Genomic DNA, 23,111 nt, shown 5'->3' with positions numbered 1-23,111 from the left:
GAGTTCTTAGATTTTATAAGAAATGGGGTCAATATATTGAATCTTTGCACTTAGTTTATTTGAAACAACTGACTGGTACCTTTACTGTAATCTTACTTGACAAAGTTCATTTTCTAGATTTAAGCAGAGCCACAGATTGTGTAGCTCAATTTTTAGATATATTGGTGATCAAACTTTTTAACTAACAAAAGCGGTTTACACAGGTTTATTCCCCCCCCCTTTATTATTTCTTATACCTTTATATCCGATGTGCTTACCTTCTCCCCGTTTTTCTTTTATGTCTGTTTTTTTTGTCTTGTAGAGCTTTTACAGATACATCATTTTTATAATTTTCGTAAGTGGATCTAAATATTTGATTATTGTCTGTTAGAAATTTTCACTGTGTTATTTTAGATATAATGTGCTTATAGATGAGTCTGTTGTTATATCATTCTCTGTGTCAAGAAAATTGTTGGACCCTTTATATTGGTCACATTGGGGGGGAATTCAATTCAACACGATGTTGAATAGTCACGGGAGGGAGCTCCCGCAGCTATTCAATACACCGCGCTGTTTGGGCGCGCTAAGGATTTCTACCCGCACCCCCCTGGGGATGCGAGGAGAAATCTGCCCAAAGTGCCGGTCGCGAAGCTGTTTTTCTGCTTAGTGTGGCGCTAAGAGCCGCGCGCCCGGCACTTTGGTCAGAGAATGCCGGTTGACGCGCCTTAACACCCTTGTTAAGGTGAGATAACTGGCATTCACTGACCACACAGCGCACTGAATTGAATAGCTCCGAGAGCTCGCTACCGGCGCTATTCAATTTGCATTGAATTGAATCGCCCCCATTGTAATTTGACACGGTTTCTTCCACTTTCTGAAGAAGATTTGTCAATCTTATTATGTATGTTCTCTATTATTTTTGAAAAACCATATTTATACAAAAAAAAGATAAGGCGTTAAACCTACTGTCTAGAGGTTGTACCCCGTCGCAAGGGGTAAAGACAGAGAGTTACTGTGCCATCAAGTCTTAAAGGTCACATTGCATATGTCATGTAAGAAAATGTCTTTATAATAATTGTTATACAAATAAAGCAAATTCTTACAAGTGCATAAAAAGTCATATTCCCGGGTGATCTCTGGTGAGAGGGTTTTGTTATAGTACCTAAGAAGGAACCATTCTTTTTGCCTCCATCCTCTGGTCCAGATAATGGAAACCAAAAGAGAGACAGGGATTCACGGAAAAGAGAGTTCACCACCAATGTGACGGTTAAACTTACACATTGTCACTGAACATATAAAATTCTGGGCGCACCCCAGGACAGTCTATATCCAAATATAAACAGATTGAGATTCCCATATCCAAATATTCTGAAATGCAGAATTTTTTGAGCGTTACTGAAATAGTGAAACCTTTGCTTTCTGATGTTTCAATGTACACAAACTTTGTTTAATGCACAAAATTATTACAAATATTGTATAAAATTATCTTCAGGCTGTGTGTATATGGAACATAAATGAATTTTGTGTATGTATGCAAACTTTATTTGATGCGCAAAATTATTAAAAATATTGTATAAAATTATCTTCAGGCTCTGTGTCAAAGGTGTATATGAAACATAAATGTATTCTGTGTTTCGCCTTCGGTCCATTTCCTAAGATATCTCATTATACTGTAGTATGTATATATTCCAAAATATGGAGAAATCCAATATACAAAATACTTCTCATGGGGCGTAATCCAGGATAGAGGGAAATGCCACAGGGGTCGATGCCAGAAAGAGGCTTGGGTCGGGAAATATCTGTGAATTTGAGCCGCCCAGAATGCGATCCGCTGAGAGACGGTAAATTGTTGCATGGTTTTAAACAACCAGTACATTGTGTGTGTTTCTAATCTGAAATGTGAATTAAACTGTTCAAATGTTCTTTCAGCATTGCGTGTCCCAGAATTTTTAAAGAGACTTTTATCCACTGCGATTGGAAAAAAAAAAAGGATGTATGTGTGTTGTGCTAGCCACACCCCACAGCCTGGGCCACACCCCCACAGCATGGACCACACCCCACAGCATGGGCCACACCCCACAGCATTTGTCACACCCCCTGTGCAAACTACACCGCTTTAGCATTTGTCACAACTGCGACATCACTAGTCACAACTCTGCGGCACTGGTCACACATCTAGGGTCGTATCTAGGGGTGTGCGACCGGTGCCGCCACGCAGAGTGCAGGGCTCTGTGGGTGGCAACGTCGCCATCCACGGCCCTTGTTTTTGGCTAGCAGGATCCCTAGAACAGCACCCTGCAGCCAGAATCACTGCTACGGCACTGGTGAAGCGCCCTTTATACGCTCCAGACAGACAACCTGTAGTCTGTGCAGCTGAGTTGAACATCCTCAGGACGCTCCAGTCGGCGCTGCACTTTCTAGTGCTGCAGACCCCGCCACCTCCACATGACGTAATGAAGTCATGCGCCAGTCATCATGACGTCGGGCACTATGGGGCGGGCCGCCGCAGGGCGAATTTAAGCCCTGTTATGTCTCTGCACACGCCCTACGGCGGCACACAATAGGCCCTTGATGAATTTCAACTCCAGGCCCATGTGGACCTTAATCTGGTATTGCCAGTGCTGTTCCCCTCCTCTGGAACTCCCTCCCCCATACTGTCTGTTACCAGTCTAGATGGAGTCAAAGGTGCAGAAACATATATTCATTAAAACCTACCCTCTTCACACTTTTAACTCAAAGTCTCTGTTCTTTCTCCTCTCTTCCTAGTTCACCTCCCAATATTAACCCAAATCTCTAAACACAGTTCTGATGGTTCACGGTCACCTTTAAATAATTCAGACCCAACACTGTGTTATTCAAAGTGTTCCAACATTAAAACATGGGGATCAGTAAGTGTATGAGTCACAGATGCACCTTGTGTTCAGGTGAGGCTATCGTGAAAATGTACACTGCTACTTGAGGCTGTGTCTGGCAAAAAGTCATAAACCTCCATATGGTTCCAACATTATGAAAACAATAGTTTGCTTTGATTGAAAGTTGGCAACAGTGACAGTATTGTGTATGTTTATGCTGCTACGACCGTATACGTGTCTGTCTCAGAAGCAACATGAGGTCGTTACCATGTGATGTGCTGTAGTGGTTGCCATGGTAACTGTTTTCCCCAGTATTATAGAGCAGTATAGAGCCACGTCACATTCACCGGCTCACAGCACTCCTGCCAGCCTGTACGGCTGAGCCAATGCGCTGCAGTCTGCACCCCTGCAATTCCAGGCCTGGAGAATATGATGCGCTGCAGCAGGATGAGAGCAGCAGAGCATAGTGATGATGAACACGGACCATAAGAAAGAGTGCTGTGTGACATGTGCTCCTGTGCACTGCAATGTTATTAGTCAGGTGTCCGTGAGGAATAACGATGCAAAGTGCAAACACAAGAACATGATCCACTCCCCCTATATTATAGACTTGGCCATATGTCAGTTGAAGACAGATGTTGGATAGGTATAATATGGTTGGGCATACAAAAAAAAGGGACAGCCTCACCCACACAGGACTAATACACAGAATATTCTCCACCCTTTATAATAAAACAGCCCATTCGTCTCTCTCCACCTACTCCTATCATCCCCTCCTCTTGTCTCTCTGTTTAAAGTGAGCAATCTCAGATCCTCCCCGAACTCCTCCCATCACTCTATGGAGCAGAGCAGCTTTCTACTCTCTACCCTCCCTTCCCTATGACAGAACAGCCTCCCTTCTTCTTCTCCCTCCTCCTATGTCACAGGACAGCCTCCCCCTCCTGTATCACAGGACAGACTGAGCACACCCCGTGCCTGCTGTATGACAGGACGCTTCTACCCGGGTCTACACCATGAAGGGCTAATTAAAAAGAAAAGAGCAAAACTAGACGGGAGATAAGCCCAGGGCTTTGCGTAAGGGTCGTCCGCCTACAGCGGCAAGTACCTATGTGAGCCATGCTGGATGTATCCCAGAGGTGGAGGTTGCAATAGGTAAGAGGGTCTAAACGTGTTACCATCCTTCACTGACATTCTCCCCAGAAGCATCACTGCCCGCACAATTGTCAGCTGCAATAATACTGATGGGGAGATAGGAATGGCAAATAAGGTGCAGGGTGCGGCTGTCACCGATATTCTGAGCAAGACATTAGCGGTCTATGCTGTATACTGTACAGGGTGGGTGCTGGTGCATATGTGTTTTCTGCGAGTCTGTTCACTATGTGTGTGTGAGCGATTATTATTACATCTATATACATACAGATACACACAATACACCTTGTATTTAGGCTACTGAGACTTCAGCCAGTGATGACCTTCCCCCGAGTTGCTACATTAAAGCGGCATTTGCTGCTATTTCTCTCCTAAAGACTCCATTTGCATAGAGTTTCTGTTTTACTGGAAACTAGGGGAATATGAGTCACTTGCATACACCATGCCTATGGCAGTCTTTAGACGTTGGATTTAAAAAAAATTATATTTAATGATCATAGTGTAGTAATTAACCTTTACCTATGTAACAGTCCGATATATGGGACGATCAGTGGGCTATTGTATTTATGCGCTAGATGTGCTTTTCAGCTGGCTATACTGCATGTGTCAGGGCTGTGATTGCTTTATGGGGCCGTGACACAGCTGTGATTTGCAGCATAAAACGTCAGATCTGTGGTGTGCAAGATACTGTGTGACTGAGCATTGATTACACTGTAACCTAGATTGTAACAGCAGTAGACATTGTGGCCGAGAGGTGGATTACTGCATACAATGTGGCTTGTTGAATATAATGTAATAGTTATGATTAGAGACAGAGCAGTGGTTTGCACTTTGCAGCACAACAGTGTGGCTGATTATTGAATAGGATTCAGAAGGAATGTGATTTACACTATACAGTAGATTGGCTAGTGTGACTAACAAAATGAATGCTGTATTACATACCATTGGAGTTACCTTGAATAAGTATACAAAGGAAAATTACAGTGTTTTTTTTATTTATTTTTTTCTAAAACACCATCAAAACAAATCTGCAGGGTCAGGGAAGTGTCATCAAAACTATTCATGTACTGTAGAATTGGTAAGGTTCCTAAGCACATTATAGCCTGTAAAAATCAGGAATGTTGTAATAAATTCTACTGTACATATTTTATTACAATATTTTACTTATGGTGAGCGTGGAATACTTTCTCATAGTCAGGTCACATTACCCTGGTATCCTCTACTACAGTGGTTCTCAAACTCGGTCCTCAGGACCCCACACAGTTCACGTTTTGCAGGTCACCCAGCAGGTGCACAGGTGTAATCATTACTCACTGACACATTTTAAAAGGTCCACAGGTGGAGCTAATTATTTCTCTTGATTCAGTGTGGAGACATGGTAAACATGCACTGTTTGGGGTCCTGAGGACTGAGTTTGAGAACCTGTGTTCTACTATACACTGGAAGTGCTTTACCATCTGCTGGGCCCATTTTGGGAGATTTGTGAAGCAAATGATAACTGGAGTATATAGAGGGATAGTTTGAGAATTAATACGGTCTTTGAAATTGTTAAATAACTACTTTTATTTCCATCAATATACATTTTTTCCCTCATGAACGTAATTTACCTAGAAATGCAGCAGCCTAACATGTAATTACGTTTGCCTATGTATAGACAAAGCCATGGCTTTTCCCTAAATAAATATATGCTGTTGGATAAATTGTAGCATTATTTAAAGAGTCTTCATATTCTGGGCAAATCACTGAGAAAAGCAATTTGCTTTCATAAATGAACCCCATCAGTTGTAAATATACAACATGGTTATTACTAAGCAGTCATTATTTGAACGTTATCATGTCATCAAATTAGTGCATTTAAGTAATTTCAAGTAATATGAACATTTCAGACCCATAATATGCACCCCTGGTTTTGTTACTTTTAATAACAATTTATCTTAGCTTTATTGCTAAGATAAATAGTTATTAAAATAATACAGTTAATCAAAGAAAGAGACACACATTTGTAATAACATATCAGCGCACATTTGAAACATGTTACAAAACAATAATAAACAAATCTGACAATAAAGCAAGACGAACTGGGGCCACAGGTGATAGCTCAGAGGACCACATGCAGCCTCAGGGCCTCCTGTTGCTCCTCACTAGGTTACACTGTCAATATAACGTTGTGTTTTAAAAGCACCAAAATTGGCTTCATAGTTAGGGGTGTTGAAAGAGTAAATAAGTAGATACAAATATTTAAAAATTCTTTTACACATAGAGTGCCCCCACAAAAAGAGTTTTCTTTTTCTTTTTCGCTTGTAATTCATAGTTAGGGGCCCATTTATCATTGTATGTTTGCGGCTTAATCCTTAAACACCCGTTTTCGGGTGGTGAACCGCAAATACTAAGTTTCTCCCAGATGTATGAAGGAAAGACCGCAGCAGGTATCTCCAATGGGATGCAGTCATATTGCCGGAGGACAGAATTTCGGGCATTGATATACCGCCGCCCGGCAATATGCTGACCCCGATATCCCGAAGGTGAACAGGATACCAACGTCTGCATCTCGAAGCGCTGCAATCCCGGTCGTCCGGACGGGTAAGTAATGGCTATGTCTCTGGGGAAGGGGGGGGGGATTAGGGTTAGGCACCCCCCGGGAGGGTTAGGTTTAGGGTGCGGGGAGGGGGGGGGGTTAGGATTAGGCACCCTGGGAGGGAGGTTAGGGTTAGGCACCCCTAAGAGAGGGTTAGGGGGGTGGGAGGTAGGTTAGAGTACTCACCTACCGCGGTCGGTATTCTGCACCATGCAAGCTTCCGGAGTCGGGATTTCAGCCGCCGGCATATCATACCGATTCCATCTACGATACCTGCTGCGATCCCTCCATTCCCGCAGGTGGCCAAATTCCCCATAGGTTTCTATGGGGAATGTGATACTGGCAAATTTACCAACTTCCGCAATGCGATGCATTCCGGAGATTGGCCCCCCGCAGTTAACACCATCTGAAGATGGCGTTAGCTGCTGTAGCCTAGGCGCTACACATCGCATAATTAGCCCGCACCCACACAGTGGAGGTAACCATTTTGTGTGCTGAACCAATACTCAGGCTATCATTCCACTACTATCCAGTACTCGCTATTAATTCACTGGGATCTAGAAACCTTGTACATTTTTGGGCTGGTTGAGAGTCGCACGCATTGCGTACTTGAAAATAGCTGCGTCTTCCAGCCCATATTCAGAGTCAGGCACATCTATGCTGTTGCACTGCCCCTATACATCTGCTTGTGAGAGCAGCCATGATCATAATCATCACAAAACCCAATATTATTCAGGTGCATAAACAATTCAATATGCTTATATATGATAGAATAAATAAAATCAATCTCCTTTTGTATTAATATAAATATATCTGCTGCTCCTACTGAGTACTTCTCATAAACTCTCAATAAAACACTTAAAGTTATTGTAGAAAACAAATGAGCGCAATTAACAATTATACATTAAAAAAAAGTATATATACTGTGCATACACAATAAAATAACATTACACATATAGAAAATTGATAGTCATTATACCACCAAAAAACACTCCAATCATGAAGTAAACTTCCAGTTCTTTAGAGTTATATAGTAAGATTGTAATCCTTTGGAATCGCAAGCAAAGTCTGCCTTGCATAAGCCAAAATGGGAATAGCTGATCACTATCATAACGCATTTGCACTAGCTCAGTCCTGGGCACAAGAAAAGCTTCTGAAATTTCCACTTACCTCTGAATAATCTGCTATTCCGTCTACACGCCCATGACACCCCACGGAAATCGTATACTATGTGCAAGATATCCAGATGACTTCCGTACTACTCTGAATAGATCCACAGAGATACGCATGTCCTCGAACCATGCGTAGTGTGAAAAATCAGATGCGTCCGCTTTGCATCGACTCTGAGTCATGCTCTTTGTCTTGGTAATGTGACTAGATCCTAGTGAATCAATATGTTGCATATTGACTGAACCCATCAAATATTTACCTCCAATGTTGAAATAATAGGTGCACTTACATTTTCTTTTATCTATACTAATATAATAAGAATGTTGTGTCTGTCTGTTTGTTCCAAGTTGGAGCAAAAACCACTGAACCGATTTTCATAAAAACTGCATCATTTTCTAGTGGAAACTCATCTCGATCCATCAAGCTGAGCAACAACAAAAACAGACTATATTGACATCATCAATGCAAAAGAGAGGTGTGGCTGGTTAGGGATGGGGGAAGAGGTGCTTTGGGCCCACATTCGCTTGAATAGGATTATAATATCAATAACAGTGGGAAGGTAAATTACCTTCAAAAATAAATAATACAAACTTAATATATACTGTATGTCTTTGTCTATATGAACATCATTGCATGATATTGGTTTGAAGCTAATTATATAAACAAGTCCACATATCAAAAAAAATGTGGATTTTGGTAGAAGATGCTCTAAGGGCTCCCATGCACTTTATTTTGAATTTATTGTTATTGCTGCATATTTGTTGTTACACAGCCTACATCAGATACAAAACCAATCATTATGCACATGATAGCACATCTGTATCCTTTTATAATTGTACATTCCATACTCTTTACACAATCTTAACTTAGATTGTCAGAATTTTTCAGTTATTTGCCCATTTGGTAAATAAGCACTCGGAAGCTTTCTATTATTGAAGGTAATTTACCTTTCCACTGATATTGTTTAATCTATTGTTAAGTTATATCATAGGATAGCTCCCTATCCATGATACATCACCTAACACTGAGAACTACAGACAGTGGCAATATTTAATTATTTTGTAATCATCACTATGTTTGTTTGTTATTGGTTTCCAGGATATTGACTTTTAAGGTTTTAATTACAAGCTATATTTGATTGAACATACATAATAAAGTGTACCCCAGCATATAGAGTCTACTCCTTTCTAACATATATTTGCCTGACTCTTGAAATCCCCACCAACAAGTGAAAAACTACCCAGATTCTTAAAAGGGTTATATATACTCTCACTCTTTTTCTATTATTACTAAGTAATAATTTCTAAGTGTCAGTGTGGAATCTCCCAAACTTTCTCCTAACTATCCATGTTATGTTAGTTGTGTAGTACCATACTTCCGGGTAAGGTTCCCCTTATACACCTGAAACTATACACAAGAGAAGCGAAATCTTCGAAGGAGTCGAGTCCATACCTTTTCTCAGTCATTCATTTTATATTTCTTCATGTGTTAGAGAGAACCTGTCACATTTCAGGTAACGTGTAGTTTACACAGTGGCCTAATGCATCATGTAAGTGAAAAAAAAGCGATTTTTGGTTTATTCCCAGTGCAGTTTCTGGACACAATGACTCCCATAGCAAAAATCTAGAATGTGCCAGGACCGCCATTAGGAAGGGCACAAGTGTAAGAGGCCTGGACTGTAGGGGACACGTCACATCCTGCCACACCGCTGGAATGTAACTTGTTTTGCTTTTATGAATCAATGCAGCAGCTCCCGCCTCCCAGACATTGATAAAGTAGGAGGGTGCTTTAAAAAATCATGGCGACAGTGAAATTATAGACAGTGAAATTATTTTATATAAGGACATAAAAGAATTCCAAAACAACAATGTTCAACATAAAAGAACTAGTGAGTAAACATTATTAAGTATAAAGGGCGGGAGGGGGGAAATGCCCGATCTTGTTATACTATCCAAAAAATAGATTTAGAAGAAAAGAAAGAACAGCCCTAGAAGTTAAATCAAATCAAAATAGAAAATTGGGGGTTAGGGGGGATGAAGACAAAGATGCTCATAATAAAAGGCCTGGCAGCCCCCCCAGGTGACCAGAGTGTGATGGCACGGCGACAGAATACCATGGTTCCCTAGTCCAGATGAAATGGTGGCATTGTTATTATGGGATGCAGTCATAAGGTCAGCATTCATAATATCAACACTATGATGTCGACATAATTGAAATGTTGACAGGCAACATGTCAACCTCCTCACAATGTTGACATCGGAAATGTGAAATCCCAACATTCTCATACCACACCGTTAGGCTGTGGTATGGGAGTGTCAGGGTTAGGCACCAGGTGGAGGTTAGGGTTAGGCTGAGGGGGTTGGGGGGGGGGGTTAGGCACTAGTAGGGGGAGGTTTGGGTTAGGCTGAGGGGATGGAGGCTAGGGTTAGGCACTAGGGGAGTTTAGGGTTAGGCTGTGGTATAGGAGTGTCAAGGTTAGGCACCAGGGGAAGGTTAGGGTTCGGCTGACGGGGGCGGGTAGGCACTAGGGGGAGGTTAGGGTTAGGCTAAGGGAATTGAGGTTAGGCACTAGGGGGAGGTTAGGGTTAGGCTATGGTACGGGAGTGTCAGGGTTAGGCACTAGGGGAAGGTTTGAGTTAGGCACTAGGGGGAGATTAGGGTTAGGCTGTGGTACAGGAGTGTCAGGGTTAGGCACATGGGGAAGGTTAGAGTTAGGCTGAGGGGGGTAGGCACTATGGGCAGGTTTGGGTTAGGCACTAGGGGGAGATTAGGGTTAGGCTGTGGTACAGGAGTGTCAGGGTTAGGCAAATGGGGAAGGTTAGGGTTAGGCTGAGGGGGGGGGGGTAGGCACTATGGGCAGGTTTGGGTTAGGCACTAGGCGGAGGTTTGAGTTAGGCACTAGGGGGAGATTAGGGTTAGGCTGTGGTACAGGAGTGTCAGGGTTAGGCACATGGGGAAGGTTGGGGTTAGGCTGAGGGGGGTAGGCACTATGGGCAGGTTTGGGTTAGGCACTAGGGGGAGGTTTGAGTTAGGCACTAGGGGGAGATTAGGGTTAGGCTGTGGTACAGGAGTGTCAGGGTTAGGCACATGGGGAAGGTTAGGGTTAGGCTGAGGGGGGGGGGTAGGCACTATGGGCAGGTTTGGGTTAGGCACTAGGGGGAGATTAGGGTTAGGCTGTGGTACAGGAGTGTCAGGGTTAGGCTGAGGGGGGGGTAGGCACTATGGGCAGGTTTGGGTTAGGCACTAGGGGGAGATTAGGGTTAGGCTGTGGTACAGGAGTGTCAGGGTTAGGCTGAGGGGGGGTTAGGCACTAGGGGAAGTTAGGGTTATGGTACAGGAGGGTCAGGGTTAGGTACTAGGGGGAGAGTAGGGTTAGGCACTAGGGGAGGTTAGGGTTATGCTATGGTACAGAAGTGTAAGGGTTAGGTACCAGGGAGAGGTTAGGGTTAGGCCGAGGGGGGGTGTTAGGCACTAGGGGGAGGTTAGGGTTAGGCAGAGGGTGGTGGTTAGGTACTAAGAGGAGGGTTAGGGGAAAAATACTGCTCCACACATGACTGTCGGACCTTGAAGACACAGCTGGAGACGCTGTTTCCGTTGGGAGTAGTTAAGTCACTGGCAGACCACCCGGGTTGGTAAATCAACATTCTGTAATGTGGACATTTCGACCATGTTGAAATTTTCATGTCGACATTACGATACCACACCAATTAAGGTAGGCTGTAATTTTTTCCATTGCAGCCAAGTGCTACATTTTATTTATGACCGATAGAATAGGAGATGTATCAGGACACTTCCAGTCAAAGGCAATCAAGCATCTGGTCACAAATTTGGATTATCAATTTGTCTGTGTGCTTGTCAAGGGAATCAAGAAGGAAGCCCATGAGAAAGGGCCGTGGGTTTCTCTTAATAGGGGAATTCAGTACTTTACACAAAAGATCTGAGACCACCTCTCAAAATTTCACAATCTTTGGATAGGTCCACCAGGGGATATGTTCAGTATCCCGACACAGACATGACACCTGCCAGCATCCCGACCGCCAGCATCACGAAGGTAAGAGGGAGGGTTAGGGGTTAGGCACTATGGGGAGGGTTAGGATTAGGCACTAAGGGGGGACAGTTAGGTTTAGGGTGCGAGGAGGGGGAGATTAGGTTTAAGCATTAGGGGGGAGGTTAGGTGAAGGTACGGGGGAGGGAAGGAGATGTGACCGATACTGGTTGGGTGTGGTCAGTGCCTTTTGGGCATGTACACATATTACACTATCAGCCCTGATGTCTCCCTAAATACATAAAATAATAACCTCATCATTTTGTAAGGAAAATAGAATTTTCCCATCCAGTAGTCTAATCCACCTGTGGTAGTAGTCTCATCCGCCCATTATACTGGCCCTACTGGTGGGGGCTAGGTATTTATGTGTTTTACTATACTAATGTAGTGATCGAGAATTTACATCTCTCCCTTATGGAGGATCAGTCATGCTGTTCGGGTGGCCTACCTGGGTCCACCTCCCACTGGAGTTCACATTTAGGTAAAGGAGGATCAGGCGAAAATAGAAGGGTCCTATACAGTATAGATATCACACCCGTACAGTGATTTAAAGGAATTAAGTAAAAGACCACATCTCACAGCACAGAGTTATCAAAGTGATGCAACTGGAGATACGTAAATGCACTCGCCTCTAGTAAGGTGAATTTAGACTACAGATACCCTAATGAGAAGCAGGTACCTCCATCCATGATGTCCACCACAATCCTGATACATTTAGATAGACACATTTTAGAACTAGAGAGAGACAAACCTGGTGAGAATTTGGAGCTCTCTCTGATAGGAGCGAGGGAGGAAGGATGTGTATTAAATTTACAGTGTTTAATGCAGTAATCTCAAATGAAGAATGTAAAGTTAATGACCTGGTGGATAGAGCACACTATAGGCGATAGTTTTATATTTTTATATAATTCCAAACAATGAGGTATATCCACCATGGTGTATAACCAGAAACAAACCATGTCACTGCTTGACTAAGATGTGAGGCTAAATAATATAGCCTGATATCCGAAAAACCATGCTCGCCATTAGTCGTAGCTGACCCCCATTAGGCAGAACTGACTAAACATTTATAGCACCAATGTCTGCTAGGCACGGGTGATTCCAGCAGCCCTAGTGCTCCAGCACAGGGCTGTTTTTAATAGGGAACCAGCATTTTATGGCTGAATGGGCTAGAGTTAGTTAGCATTAAATGGGTATACCATACTGCACGTTTCCCTGTTATAGTGTTACACAGGGGTGTATATACCCTTTGGCCAAGATGGTACTCGCCAGAGGTGCCAGCCGAGGGGGAGCGCCATCTGGTGGTGCCAACCTACAGCCAGGGGAGTCATCCCTTCCCCACCAGACCGATTCACAGGCCGCTTCTGGCACAGGAGGCTGGTACAATAGAGTTTTGTTGTTGATAATGTGGCGCAGCGCACATGGTGCCATGCTATATCACAGAGAATCATAAATTATCTTTAGGTATGTCTGGTGAGGAAATAGGACTGTGTATGAATGTGCATGCTATACATGCTGAATCAGTGGGGTTAGAAAGGGAAAATGGGGATGGTCAGGGTCCCCAGCGGTCAGAGGTCTGGCTCTTGTTGAACTTAATCAGAGGGATGCTAATCATATCGGGGACGTGCAGTCGGGGGAGGCAGAGCAGAATATAACTATTTCCACCGTAAAAATTATTAAAATAATACAAAGATACTTAGGACACATATTCTAATATTATTCTAATAATTTTTACAGTGGAAATAGAATCAAATTTGTTAGTGTGGCACAGAGAGTGGTGCCTCCAGCTGAGAATGGTAAAGGAGATGTAGTGGGGGGCGGGGCCAAGCTGCAGGCAATAAAAGCCCATTGAAAAAAGCAGGAGAAGCGGCACCTATACAATTGCCTCATTGACAGGGAAGTGCTTTTAGTCCACATCAAAGCACACCCGTTTGTCAGTGCAGGATCTGATGCCTGTGACCTGTGACATCTGCCTGACTGTGACTGTATCTGGCTGTCACTGTCAGTGCTGTACTCTGTGACTGGGAGAGTGCCAAGGTGCCCACACACATAGCGATCTGCACACGATCCCACGATGTATGCGATTTCCCCTGAACTCTACCCCGGCAGCTCCCCGGCAGTCCTACTCACGTTTTGGAGTAAAAAATGTCCAATCTGACTTAAGATCTATCGTGCATCCAGTGCATTGTGTCCCAGATTGGCAAATCTGCCCTACAGCACGGCAGATCTGAAGATGTGATGTATGACGAGCAGGGACATGCATTGGCATCGTGATCGTGAGTAGAAACTCACGATTTGGGCATATTTTACACGATTTGTCGTCACGATTCGTCCAAATCGGGTAAAATATCGCTATGTGTGTGTTAGTCTGCAGAGCCCAGGCAGGCAGCATGTGAGTGTTTAGTTTAATACATTCAATACACTCACTATTACTACTCGCTAAGTGGCTATTTTGTTGTCCAGGTTTTCCGTTAATAGCGCCGCACCCGCAATTAGGTAAATAAACTGAAGCCCTGGACAACATATTTAAATATGTTTTAGTGTTGGGTCTTAACTGGAATAAATGAGATTCTTTACATGAGTATAACCACCTATTGCAAAACCAATAAATCCTGAGTTGTTCAAATACAGGTGAATGTATTTCTGGTCATTGTGCTGTTGGGGTTGAGTATTCCTGTGCTGTAAATTCTGTTAATATACAGGAGAATGTATTTTATAATGCAACCTGCCAATTGAATGGTGGATTTAACCTCTATCGAGTCCATATACTATGTGTGTGTATATATGGCTCTGATACTAGCCAGTACCTCACCAGCCACTGACCTCACCGCACGCCACTGACCTCACCGCACGCCACTGACCTCACCAGCCACTGACCTCACCGCACGTCACTGACCTCACCAGCCACTGATCTCACCGCACGTCACTGATCTCACCAGCCACTGACCTCACCGCACGCCACTGATCTCACCAGCCACTGACCTCACCGCACGCCACTGATCTCACCAGCCACTGACCTCACCGCACGCCACTGATCTCACCAGCCACTGACCTCACCGCACGCCACTGATCTCACCAGCCACTGACCTCACCGCACGCCACTGAATCATATCTAACTAAGAAATTAAGCTAAAATTGATTATGTGCAAAGACTTCCTATTAATGCGTTTGTTTAATAAAGTACTGTAGGTCTAAAAGTCTATCAGTAGGAGCTTAGCTTGGTATAATATTACCATATGTTTCAGATTTGTGTAACTTTGTGAGATTTGTTATTTAGGTAAACAGAGATTTTCTCCTTTGTTGTACGAGGGGACATTGCTGTCTTTTTATCAACCTCATGTATATATTTGTTCATTTGGGGAAACAGTCGGGAGCTGATGGACTGAATGCCGACCACCGGCTTCTGGACTGTACAATCCCGGCAAGGGTTAAATAACAGACGTCAAAATCCGGACGCCTGCAAGGGAAACCGACACCCGGCTTACTGATCGAAGGTAAGGCGGGCGATGGGCGCAGACAGCTGTGGGGGGGGGGGGGGAAGGGTTAGGTTTAGGGTTCCCGGGGGGGACTTAGGGTTAGGCAGCCCCCCGGGAGGTTAGGTTTAGGCTAGGGGAAGGGGGGGGGTTTGGTTTAGGCACTTAGAGAGGGGATTAGGGTTAGGCACTTGGGGGGGGGGGTTAGGTGAATGCCTTGCAGAAGGAGTAGTGGCAGAGCGGACACAAATATAGGGGAAACTGTGGCAATGCCAATTCCTCCATATTTGCCCTAGTATATACTGTACAGCCCTATGTTTTACCACTACTGAACTGATTATTCCGCAGGTAATGTTGGTAGCCTGACCCTTACTACAGGAATTCATTTAGAAAAATATATCATGACATGGGCTCTTGCTACTTTTTGAGCTAATGGTAAATGTGCTCAATTTTATTGTATGTTTCATTCCAAAACAGGTAGAACTACAATGCTTGAGAATGATCCAAACAGAATCAACCAGTGCTTAAGGTGGCCACACACAGGTCAATTTTTCCACTTGCCCGATTGTTTGGTGAGAACATCAGTGTCCAATTAGCCACACATGTAGTTGCCATTCACCAGAGACGTGCAGTCAGAGAGTAGGCAGGAGAGGCAGAGCCTCCCCTGTCATACTCTCTCCCCTATCATACTCCCTGTCATGCTCCAGAGTTTTGATGTAAAAAAAGGTTTTATACACGTTTGCCTCCACAGTCACTGACCTCACCGCACATCACTGCATTACACAGGCGTGTTAGTGTGATCTTTTTCTCACTGATTTTGCCCACATAATAGTAAAACTGATTTTGATTGGACTATTATTAAACACCAGGGTAGCTTTTTAATGCGGATGGGATAATTATTTATTGCGTAGTTCGCAAAGTGAAGATGAATATTTTTACGCAAGTGTACTAAAATGCTCTTGTCAGGAGACAGGCTCCAATAAGGCACATCCAGGCGGAGAGCTGGGAGCTGTGCTATCACACTGCTTCCTGGTTCGGGGCCAACTGCCGTGCATGCTGTTCCCTCTCCAAAAATGTTGTGAATTAGTAGTCCATGGACTACTATAGAACAACACCATCTGGAGATGGCGTTATACTATCAGGGGCCAAGCTTGGTAATTCTGACAGATTTGCAACCCCAATAGAAACCTATGGTGTCTGCGGCTCCTGTCGTAAATGAAGGGACCGAAATAGTTATCAGAGATATCTGCTGCGGTACATTCTTCATCAGGGGCGTCTTAAGAGAGGAGGGGGCCCGTGTGCACTCCCTGTGCGGGGCCCCCTCCTCTCTCCCCATTGGCCGGCAGCCAACTGATGCGACTAGCCAGCCACTAGAGCCTTAATAGACTCCGGGCACTAGAGTGTGCCCGGAGTCTACTGTGCAAGCGCAGAACGCCGGAAAATGGCCGTTTTGGCCATTTTTCTGGTGTTCTGTGCATGCGCAGTAGTGTCCGGGCACACTCTAGTGCCCCGAGTCTACTGCGCATGCGCAGAACACCGGAAAAATGGCCACGGGGCCATTTTCCGGTGTTCTGCGCAGCGCAGACACCCGACGTGGGACCACAATCAGGTAAGTCTAAAATAATATGGGTGCAGTGTGTGCGGTGCGGGGCCCCCTTGGACCCGGGGGGCCCGTGTACCCCGCACACACTACAGCCATTATAGATACGCCACTGTTCTTCATACATTTTGGGGGATCCTTGATATTTATGGGTATCCCCCAAAAAGGGGGGTTTCGGGGAATATCCCACATATATTATTTAATATATAAAGAGGCAAGACAGACAGTGAATAAAAAGCAGTTTGCAGTCAGAATCATTGGTACCGGTGGTCAAACTGGGCCCCATACAGCCGTGCTGCCTGTACCCCTGGTGTTCCTGCATGAGGCATTTTCAATAATCAGCTTTTCTATGTGTTTACCATTACAAGTTACAAGCAATAAAGTATCTTATGCCCTTTGTAGGACTTGCTCTTGGACTACTCAGTCTTGTATTTCTAAGCTTACGTAATATAGTACTTATGTCATATAAATTGCAAGATAGTGTCATTTTGTGTGTAGAGTTTGTTTTATGTATTGTCTGACCTCAAATGTTTTTTTTTTTTTTATTTCCTATGGTGTTTATGTGAAATGTTGCACAAGAAGCCTAGTTATATTCATTAAGTCATTTTTAATTTAGCTGCTTTTTTTTTTTTTATACCGTTTTCTAAAACCTGAAGCGACTCAACCATGATAGTGATAAGAATGATAAAAAATAAATAAATTAAGGCATAAAGCCAAGGTATAAATTGTTACATTTGCATCTGTGCATGCGCTTTTTGCGTCCGTGCACATTGATCCGTCCATCTCCGCCCCATTGCCTCTTTCCCGGAAGCACACACTTCTTACGTTTTTAAAACTGGGGACTGTTGGGAGGTCTGCTTACTACTCTCCAACCACTACCGCTGTCTAAAGCTGCATACACACACAATGATTTAGTAAATTAACGATTTTAGTAAACGATGTTTATTTTTTCAAGGGAAAAATGAACGAAAATAGTTTACTAAAATCGTTCATTTATTAAATGTAATGAATGATTTTTTGAACTACAAACGATTTTTGCATATTCCATAACTGAACTATAAACTACAAACGTGAATGCGCATGAACGATAATCGTTCATAGTTTTAACTCAGAAAGTGAATGATTTTTTTCAACGATTGAACGATATCGTTATCGATAATCATTCAAAAAATAGTTGTGTGTATGCTACTAAAGAAATAAGTATAGCGGTATTGCATTCATAAAATCAAGTCATTCTCTTTAACTTTGGTAAAAATACTCTCTTGTGTTTTGTGAGAATATAAATGTCTCAGTTTCTTTAAGGGTTAAAGTTAAAACAATTGTATGCTTCATTACCATTAGTTAAATGCATGTCAAACATTTTCTTCCTATACAAATCTTATTTAGGCTCAGACATTATGTAATTCCCCTTCCCCCTTCACAGCCTGCACCACCAAAAATATTTTTGCCAAGGAGATATTTTGAAGATAGTGAAACTTGATGAAGAGACATACTTGAATGACACGAGTGGTTCTGATAATATCTGGACACTGCATATTGACTGGTTTAGCTCTTATTCCTTTGATAGGTGACTGATGTCACAGCTTTTACACCCAGACAGGACACTGAACTTTGTGTTGCTCTTTAAATACTGGATATGTAGTTATCCTGAGTGTCTGCATTGCTACAATTCCCACCAGCAAAACAAGCTGCAACAGGGAAGTAATAGTGTAACTGATGTATTCTCACAATGTAGCCAAAACTAAAGTGCCAGCCTTAGGGTGGGTACACATTGTACTATGTATTGTATGATATATCGTTCCATTTGTATGATCTATAATACAAATTGTATAGTGTGTACACCCCATCCGCCGTTCATCACATCGTCCCATCTGTTGTTCTGCACAGTTAAAGGGACGATGCAATGAACGACACATTGCTATTACATGCAGCATGTAAGTACACATTGGACTGCTGTACACCGGTTCATTCATTGTGAATGGCACAGGTGATGTATCGTCAAATCGCATCACATGGCATCGCTGAGTCGCACCATCGTATGCTGTGTATCCAGCTTTAAGCATAAATAAATCACTGAGTGTCAATTAAGTGATTTGCATGTAGTAAACCTGGAATATGCTACTACATTAATCTCAAGTTTTAGACCAGGGGTCAGCAAACCGTCATGCGTGCCAGATGCGGCACTTTACCACGTAGGACCAATATGTAAGCTTCACACTAAAATTTAGACCTCATTATTTTAGAATCAAAACAGCAATTTGTTTATCCAGATACAGATCGTAAACAATATCAATAAGCTTAATCTGACCAATATACCTACAGTATATGCTTGCAACACACTGATAGCCAAAGGGTTTAGAGACTGAATAAAAAGTTTGCAATTAATTGAATTCCTGGATGCAGAAGATTGGTTGGATATCTGGACGGTAATGGCAAATGCTTCTACTAGTGTGCATATAAAAGAAATGACATATAAACTTATTGGTTCTAGTCCCAATTAAACTGTACAAGAGTGATTCCCCTCTCTGTTGGAGAGGCTGTATTCATATATGGTGGTCATACCATCATGCAGAAATTTTGTCTGAAGTTCCAAATTTATTTGAAGTAATACAGTTATACATTACATGTGTCCCAATCCCATCGAAATACATTACAATTTTACACCTTTTCCTGACCCTCCTACACATTATAAACATATCAGTGGTGCAGACACCAGTCTAATAGCCAGATCTTGAGAAAATCAGAATCCACCAACTGAGGCTGCCTCTGCTAATTGGTATAACTACAAGATGGGGATTCTAACCCTCCATCCTCTGCATCTTTCTATAGAACCTGGGCTACTAGACTCAATAAAATGCCACCTTCACTCGTCTAGATCTTGATCACATCATGAAGGAGCTCATCCAGAGCATTGAAACATTGTCCAAGAGGGAATCCCCACCTCCCTCAAGTTTCTCCACGTCCTCCACCCCTTTTTATTCCTTTAATTAAAATCAAAACAGTCATCATAGACTTATTTTTCTCCTTTTGTTTATTGTACATTTGCATTTTATTCTGAACATTGCACTATTATCAACCTTTGCATGTTTTGCATTTTCCTTTGTTCAGGATATTATTTTTTTTATCCCCTTGTTTATAATTATTTGATATAAGTATAAAAAATTATTAAAAAAAAAAAAGAAAGATACAAATTTCCCCAAAAAGAATAATTTTAGAACCTGACCTGGCTCTTGGTAGTAGGTTTGCCATGCTTAAATGAGGGCTGTCGGCCTTGAAGTTTTATAATTATATACTTTGTTTTACTGTGCTCTTTAAGGTTTGTAATTTAATTATATGCGTATAACATAGCATGTGATTATACAGTGTACTTCCCTTTCCACTGGCACACCTAATGCAATGTCATTTTTACTACTACTACTGTTTATGTGCTCATACTTTTGTGCATATTATCTATAAAATTAGTTGTCTTCAGACCTTGTGTTAGCATTAAAATCCCTCCTACATACTGTATGTCACAACAATACACTGCAAAGGGGACTACATCTTTCCTTCTTGCTGAAAACTGTTTAGCTACTGTATCTGGGTAGAGTCAGCTAGCTAAGAAAACAGCCTCAGGGTGTGACAGGAAGATGGCACAACTCGTTTTCTTGCTCTTGGCATCTACCTGCAGATAGTACAACCAGATTCAGGGCAATCAGCCATCTAATTTAGACCAGTCATGTGCCAGAACAAGAGAGCCATGGTGCTTTAGGGGGCCAGAGAAAGAATTGCATTTGGCAATTATGTACAGTACGTTTTATTGTATATACAGTGATAGAACATTAATCTGAAAGCAAATAAATACATTTGTATTGAAAATGCTTTGGAAGGGCCATAGAGGTCTTCAGTAAGGCTTACAACTGAAGAGACATTCACATTAATTAAGGGGTCTATTTATCATAGGCAAAAAGCTCTAGATCCTGAAAAAAAATGGAAATTGTCACAGGATTTAGGGCTCTTGGCTATTTATCAAGGCCCCCTCCTGGTGAAGACTATCGCTTGCTATCATAAGCGACAGCCATCACTGGGCCATTCTGTGTTGCTTCCGCTAAAAAAAAAGAAAAAAAAAAAGGGAAAGGCTACTTATCAAGGAACCTAATTATCATGTTCTCTAACCACTATAATGCCATTTAGGGATGGCATTAGCCAGAGATGGGGAATTTTTTTTTTTAAATATTTAAAATTAAACTTTTATTTATTCATTGATTTATTTTGTAGAATCAGAAACTGGAAGTCCGAGTCCGGGCTTCCAGTTCCAGCTCCTTGATCTTTTTTTGTGATACACAGGCAATAAGCAACAGTAGAAGATAAGTTTTATTAAAAATAAGAGGAGTTCTGGAACAAGAGAATAGACTTTGAAATGTAACATAAAGGTTATTAGATCCATGGAATAGTCTTCCCATAGTTATAGTGTGGGGATGCAGTCAATAACCCGCTGCGGGGATTCCGGCGCTCAGGGATTCTGACCGCCGGGTTCCCGAGTGCCAGCGTCCCGTACCCATCCCGTAGTGTGATATATACAAAAAATTAAGAAAGCAATACTATAACAAAATAAACAAGCACACATGACATAGCAGATGCATGAGTATGTTATTTTCTGCTGTTGAATTCTATGTTTCAATGTTGTCTACTGCAAATAATCTATCTATTAGTGCAATTGTTTAATATTGTTCACAAAGAGTAAAATACTAATTAGAAACAATACAGACTAAATATGCTATCCTTAAGTTAAATACATGATAGCAAATGTCCAACTTTATACGGGATTTGATCATGCCAGATTACGACACCCATTTCTATGTTTATGAAATGCTATTGACTCATGGCTGCTAAACCTGACTAACCATAACAAAGTAATTAGACCACTTTGGTCAGATCAGTGAGCCAACTAACAAATCATACCCCTTTCACAACAAAATCCTGGGTCCGTCCCAGGATTTTGAACATAGGTCAGTCCCGGATGAGACCTGGGGTCAGACCCCGTTTACACTGCACCTTCAACTCAGGTTACTGCCCTACTAAACTTGTGAGGTCATAAAAAGTGGATGGTGACTGCTTCACAGCTGCCAATCAGCTCATTTTAGGCATGACCCGGGTCGGATAACCCAGATCGGACCATTCACACTGCACCGTGACATGGGTCGTTTCTGTGTCCAACCTGGCTCGCTACCCGGGTTGGATTCCCGGGTCACTGGAGGTTATTTTTCAGGGACCCTTTCACACCGAGCAGCGACTCTGATCTATCTGACAATAACCAGGCTTATATCGGCAGTGTGAAAGGGATATAAGAATGCCAGGTGATTGCCCTTGTATATTATGCAAGTTAATATCATCAGTTGTTGAAGGTATTAACGGTCAGGCTTATTACAGTGTATATTTTAGGACACACGCCATCCCTCCCCCAAACATAACTATGCACCTGATGTACTTGTCTCTCCTACTTATCTCAAACTTTCTATAAGGTGTCACAACATGGAACACTGTGGTGTAAGTTTATCAATGTATGGCCTTCCATGCAGGTTACTGCCACACATTTCCAGAGATTTTACCCTCCAGACTGACAGATTTATTATCCAGAAGTTTGTAGGGTTAAAACCAAACCTCCAGCAATGTGCGATAATTTTAAATCCCTAAATCACATGTAGTTTTAGGATTATGGAAAGCCGCCACCATTCTAGGTGAACCTATTCACAGGGGTGTAGTAGGTAATCCCGACAGCCGAAGCCCGGCAGGGGTGAAGATCCCGACCGCTAATTAAGGTAAGTACCGGTAACCTAATTCCCTACCCTAACCCTCCTTTAGGGGTGCCTAACCCTAACATTCCTCCCTAGTGCCTAAACCTAACCCCCCCCTTCCCCGCAGCCTAAAACTAAGTCTCCCGGGGGGTTGCCTAACCCTAACCTTCCCCCGGGGATGCCTAACCCTAATCCCCGCCAGCGGCTGTCCGCGCCCGGCTTACCTTCGTTCGGTATGCCAGGCGTTGGGCTCCCGGCGTAGGTCTAATGACAGGCATCAGGATTTCGACGCCTGTCATTAGTACCTTGCCGGGATTAGACAGTCGGGAAGCCGGCGGTCGGCATTTAGACCATCTGCTTCCTGACTACATCCCATTCACAGTAAGAGTCCGCTCATGACTGGCTTCTCATCTATAAAGTAGGCAAGCTTGCCAAACCTCAACCCATTCCTTTTTGATTGCATTGTTTATTGTTGTTGTGTTCTTTTTGTTATC

At 42.8% G+C, this 23,111-nt stretch overlaps 2 protein-coding genes across 6 annotated transcripts in view; one reads left to right on the top strand and one right to left on the bottom strand.

The window, feature by feature from the left end:
- Positions 1 to 23,111, bottom strand: part of RSPH14 (radial spoke head 14 homolog) — a 218,354-nt gene that overhangs the window by 73,252 nt on the left and 121,991 nt on the right. The window lies entirely within an intron of this gene.
- Positions 3,667 to 23,111, top strand: part of GNAZ (G protein subunit alpha z) — a 116,785-nt gene continuing 97,340 nt past the window's right edge. Inside the window, exon 1 of the mRNA XM_088477877.1 lies at positions 3,667 to 3,983. The gene's annotated coding sequence lies outside the window, so the exon portion shown is untranslated. The remainder of the gene's footprint in view (positions 3,984 to 23,111) is intronic.

This window comes from Taudactylus pleione, unplaced genomic scaffold, assembly GCF_031769625.1.
Source record: "Taudactylus pleione unplaced genomic scaffold, aTauple2 ptg000205l, whole genome shotgun sequence".
Taxonomy (NCBI): domain Eukaryota; kingdom Metazoa; phylum Chordata; class Amphibia; order Anura; family Myobatrachidae; genus Taudactylus; species Taudactylus pleione.
Note: the sequence above shows the minus strand (reverse complement) of the source record. Positions and strands in the feature narration are given on the sequence as shown.